The sequence below is a fragment of the Dermacentor andersoni genome, chromosome 11, assembly GCF_023375885.2.
Source record: "Dermacentor andersoni chromosome 11, qqDerAnde1_hic_scaffold, whole genome shotgun sequence".
NCBI classification, from domain to species: domain Eukaryota; kingdom Metazoa; phylum Arthropoda; class Arachnida; order Ixodida; family Ixodidae; genus Dermacentor; species Dermacentor andersoni.
Window position 1 is genome coordinate 76,379,584 of NC_092824.1, and position 6,000 is coordinate 76,385,583.

Consider the following 6,000-nt stretch of genomic DNA (forward strand, 5'->3'; position numbering starts at 1 on the left):
TTTATAGTGGTCAAACCTGCTGAGGTGTCCCTTACGCGACACAAGCTGTCCCGAAGATGGGATGACATTTAATTTGATATTTAAGGGCCACAAGACGTCCCGCTGTTCTCAGGTTTGCTTTCTTCGACTTTTACTGCGCACACTCAGAAGCACTCGTGGGTCCTGCCGGGTGCAGATTGAGTATAATAGCGCTTTTCGGGGAGGGTGCCACAGGAATGCCGCTTGAGTTTTCCATACCGCGGAGTGTCCCACCCTGACGTCCATTGCGTACACTCCGGACATGAGTCGAAATGCTTCGCTCCACTCGTTTCTGTCGTACCTGACATCGCCATCGGCGCGTATTTCTCTCTCCAGCAACTCTCGCCAATGGCGCCACTATCCCGCATGAAACGACTTCCCGCGTAAAGCACGAACAAAGTACTGGTGACCGCAGAGAATATCCGGGTGTTGATCTTGTGGAGCGGAGGCTAGGAAGTTATGATTTCTTCACGGGAAGTGTCTCGCTAAACTTTTGACAGCATGTTCTGTACCGCGTTTCATGAGGCAACTATTATAAATAAAAATAATTCGCAGTTTCCCGCAGCCAGGCCATAAGTGTTCGAAAAATAGCAGTGTCTGGCGGTTGTATTTTTGGCCGCGCGTTATTGTTTTTCTTTAAACTCTGAGGTGATCATTCGTTCGAAGACGAAAACGGTAGTTGCAAGTCTAGGCCGCATTTACATGTGTTTATCCTCAGGGTAATTAGGCTCGACGTTAGCTTCCCTTTGTTCGTCTTCGTCGATCTTTCGCTCTCCTTGTTGTTGCTTTAAAGAAAATGAGTTATTAGGAAAACATTCTACAGAATTCATTCACTCCTCTTCCTTGCACTCTAGAATCACAAGGAGACGTAAAAGAAAATATAATTATAAGAAACCTCGCAAACGCGTGCTGTTGATTAATCGTAACGAAGGGAAAACGCCGCCGCCCGTTCGCAGCGAACAGTCGGAACAGGGGGACTTGTTTGTCAGAAAACAGGCGCCTAATGAACTCGGCAACCGTGCCGCGACGCCAGTTCGTTTGCAGTTTATTTCGGAGCGGAGCTGCGGTTGCCGTGGCAATTCGGCAATTTATGCGGTCCTAGTTACCGCCGCATCAGAAAACTAAAGAAACAAAAAAAAGTAGAAGCTCTTGTTCCGCTTTTAGTGTACGATTGCGGTCACAGGGGAGCGCGCACTTCTCGCAGAACAACGTGATGTGACGTCGCCGGCAGAACCAGGCCGTTCAGCAGCGAACAGAGTAAGATCCCGGTGGAAGCGAGTTATTCTCGGGGCTCGAGCCCGAAGCGGCGCCAGTTAAGCTTGTTCTAATGAACTCTCTCCCAAAGTAAGCATACGCGTATGGCAACGACGAACGTGCGGATGGTATTGGTATGAAAGTGAAGCTTTCGTTTGCTACCGTCCCATGGTTTCGCCTGGGTCGGTCGGTACGTCGCTCGCCTGTTCGGGTTCTCGACAAGTAGATTCCTCCGCACGGTAACATTCAAAAAGGTATGCGTCTGGTGATGCGATTCGCAACTCAGTCCATAGTACAGCAGCAATATGCCCTAAACATTAGGCCACAATCGCCTTATACACCGGCCTGTACTGCAGAATGCTTTGCGTGAAAATTTCACGTACTAAGCATATATTGACATCATCATACCTAGCCTGCACACGCTTTTTCCACAAGCTGTGCAGGCCAATGAGCATAACTGTGTCATAAGCCACTTCTGTGATGTCAACTGGCAGGAACTTCATGCCGTGCGGATCAAGTGGTATCTCTTTTTTGATAGTCCTCTGTAGAATATCCCAGTCAAAGACTGAGACTCATCATTTTAGGAAAAGACGCTGAATGGTATCAAACTTTCTTGCAGAATAGACACTTTGTCGTTCAGGGTACGAACAAGCATTTCTCGCTGAGCCATAGTTTTCCTGAAAGTGAGGCCTAAGTAAGCGAAACGTAAAGACATTGTTCATGAAATTACTTATGCCACAGTGGCACGTATACATCTATCGTGCAAAGCCAAACTGGCTTTTTCCGACAAGTACCACGTGTTGAAAATAATGAATAATAAATTCTCTAATTTTGCGTGCCAAAACGGCAATATGGTTGTGAGGCAGGCCGTAGTGGGTGGCTCCGGATTAATTTCGACCGCCTGCGGTTCTTTAAGGGCACCCAGTGCATGGTGCAAGGGTGTTCTTGCATTTCGTGCCCACCATCGAAATGTGGCCGCCGCAACCAGGATTCGACCCCGCGTCCTCGGGCTTAAAACAACGCAACGCCATAGACACTTCGCCACCCAGGCGGGTATTGAATACGATGATGATTTCCCTAGTATGGTGCACACCCTCAAAAGGTGATTGACGGTGAAGCGGGCGGTACATATCATGCCTACGCCTATACCAGCTCTTGGAGATGATCCCTTCTTTGTTGATTAATAATGTGACTACCATGCAATGCCACAGACCCACAATGGGCGATCGGCCATGATGCGGCGGTTACATTTGCGATAAGTAAGAAGAAATGAACACATACAATGCCAGTGCCAGAGTTGTTACCGGTGCACGTACGCACATGCACACGCGGCATTTTTTCGTTAGCCAAAGGCGATGGAGTGAAAAGGTCAAATTAATAGCATTTCGCTAACACGTTCACAAACGCTTCGTCTCACATAGATTCCAAATTAAGCAATTGGATCTGCATATTTTCCTTAGAAGGCCCCACAATTCCATAGAAGTGTAATCGCGTACGCTTCGACCAAATACCGTAATTGTGGGTGATCTTTGTCTTTCTAGGCAGGCGCCAGTCACGGCGCCTGTCAGCATTTGACGCTATCACAGTAACAGCGACTTCGTTACCCACAACTTTGTGTCGTCGAGCCTCTCTGATGCACTGTGGCCTTAACGTTGAAGTACAGTGCACAGGTACGGTGTACAGGGGAGCGCACGGGAATACCGTGCGCCGGCCAAAAACAGTGCACTAGGCTTTTACTAAACAGATCCAGATTACTTAGGCAGGCATTAGCTAATGCAGAAAAGTGAGCTAGTTCATGCGCAGCGACAATCAGTAGTTTACTAGTGGATGGCTCAGACCACGATTTTAAATTGCAGGAAACTCGAAGTCACATATTCATACCATTGTAACAACGAGGGAATGGCCTGTCTACTCCTGTGCCAGTTAAGTGCAACACCTGTCAAGATGTGTTGTATGAAGAAGTAACAATGAACAGAAAATATGAAGGCCACATTTTCACCTGAGCTTAACTTGAGATTTTTGTGTCAAGTGAAATTTCTTGCAATACTTCGGCACTCATTGCTTTGCGTCACCATTCTGTATTGCTATATCACACGTAATCACAAGGCGTGATTTGCGCTTGAATAACAATTTCCGGAACTTCACTTACTATAATGCCGATTTATATTTATTACTTCTCGAAACATAACAGCGTGCAAGAACAAAGACAGACAGATTCAGTGACATGCAACACAAGCGCTGTGTTGTGTGTCGTTTGTTCTATACCCGTCCTTCTTTTTACGCGCTGTTCCATTTCAAGATGAAGAATTATCAATTCGCCCAAGTCGCCATTTTGTTGTATACTTATAAACGGCGCGCAAAAAACTAGAGAAAGCGCACCTTCCAGATCCTAATAGAATACCTTTCTTCTAAGACAGAAAGCGTGTTACATTAAAGGCAGAGGCTGATATAAAATAAAACTTATGTTTCGCCGCAAGGACAAACTAAACCAGCCTTGATATTTATTGTGGATTGTTATAGTCGCTCGCATTCCCTGCCACTTTAGCGCAATCGCAATGCGGCATAAAATATTGGCATCAAAAGAAAACGTTTCTTGAGATGCGGCCGTGTAGCTTTTCTCCCTGGCCACTTTAGTATTCGGCAACACTGAAAGACAGACTATCACTAAAAACTCTGTTAGGCATACAAATTTATTGTTCATTACCATATGAAGGAAAATGCTTTAAGGTGAATTCCTTGCTTTACGGTACCAGACCTAGTCGGGTAATCATTGGATTAGCCTCTCATGCCCTCCGAAATAATCAAAATCCGTGCGTGTTTGAGCCCTTGTTTTATTGCGAACGCGGTTGTATGGAAGAAATATTTTGAAACAAGAAAGCAACTGCGCTCACTCTCTTTACATGTCGGATGTACTAGCTGTGGAAACTACTACCACTTGCGACATGGGCGACGGACATCGTTGTAAACTGCACCCTGCGGAGGTGTGATGTAGAGACGCTTTACTCTTTCCACGAAGGCTTTGCGCTAAGCTTCAAGCGCAGTGCCTCGAGAAGTGGCCGCTGAGTACACCACCAACCACAACGAAAACTAGGAAGAAAGTTCCAGGTCAACTCGTGAAGGCAGCGCACGGGTAGACAAATGGCCGTCGGGAAGTGTTCCCAGTGACAATATATATATATATTCTCATCCTTCGGCTCCTTTATACGGAGGTTTCTTGGGGCGTTGTTATTCTCAAATACAATATCGGCTACCCCTGTTTGCTAACTGATCCACGCCGCTCTCTTGCTGTCTCTTATCCTTACGCCTAACATCTTCTTTCGTTCTGTCGCTCTTTGCGCGCTCCATTACTTGTTTTCGATTTCCTCTGTTAACCTCCAAGCTTTTGGAGGTTAACACACACACACACACACACGCACACGCACACGCACACACACACACACACGCACACGCACGCACACGCACACACGCACGCATACGCGCACGCACTCACGCACGCACACACGCACGCACGCACGCACACACGCGCACACACACACACACACACACACACACACACACACACACACACACACACACACACACACACACACACACGCGCGCGCACGCGCACGCGCACGCACACGCGCACACGCGCACGCACGCGCACACACACGCACGCACGCACGCACGCGCACACACACACACACACACACACACACGCACGCACGCACGCACGCGCACACACACACACGCACGCACGCACGCACGCACACACACACGCACGCACGCACGCACGCACGCACGCGCACACACACACACATAATGTGCGTGTGCACCGTCTCCCAGGTAATGTTAGCCAAGTTTCCGAAGTAAAAGAAAAAGATTAATAAAACACGGTGCAATATAGAGTAAGACTTATTGCGTTCGGTCGTCAGATGTCGGGCGATCGAACAGCGTAGATCGGAAAACTGAAACTTGCACCGCGTTTCTTAAATCTCTATTATTTTTTGTCGGTTTAACAGCTTGTTTAAAGTTCTCTGGGACACCCCACAAATGTATACGGAGATTCAACGCCCTTCAACTTATGCGAAACGAGGCTGATGGTAAGGCAGGTAAAAAAAGGCTATGCAATCAACGGCGGCGCCAAAAATCGGGTTTGTTCTCAGTCTGTGCATCGGGCAACCGCAAGTAATGGTTATGAGTGTCCACCACAAAGGTGAGAAGAAAAGGGGTTAACCGAGAGGCCCGATGTTTATTAGTCATATCATAAGAAGCCAACAAACATTGACACCAAGGACAACATAGGGTAAATTACTTCTGCTTAATAAATGAAATGAAGAAATGATAAATTAATGGAAATTGAAGTGGATGAAAAAACAACTTGCCGCAGGTGGGAACCGAACCCACAACCTTCGCATTTCGCGTGCGATGCTCTACCAATTGAGCTACCGCGGCCCTGTTTCCCCATCCACTTTCTTGGGTATTTATGTGTCCTAGTAGAACCCTGGGAGTGCTAGCCAGCGCCACCACTCACTGACCTTGGCGGCAGACGTGGAACGTCTTTTTTGCCGCAGGCGTCACGAGACCGTGATCTTTTTGGGTGGAGGCAACTGGTCAATAAACCCACATATGCTACCTGAAGGCATCAATGTTGCCGGATTCGAGACCCTCGTTATGTAATTAATGAGAAGAAAAGGGGTTAACCGAGGGGCCCGATGTTTATTAGTCATATCATAAGAAGCCAACAAA

At 47.4% G+C, this 6,000-nt stretch overlaps 1 non-coding gene across 1 annotated transcript; it reads right to left on the reverse strand.

The window, feature by feature from the left end:
* Positions 1-5,633: 5,633 nt before the first annotated feature.
* TRNAS-CGA (transfer RNA serine (anticodon CGA)) lies at positions 5,634-5,706 on the reverse strand. Its single transcript has one exon. It is a non-coding gene; the product is annotated as a tRNA-Ser (tRNA).
* Positions 5,707-6,000: the final 294 nt, after the last annotated feature.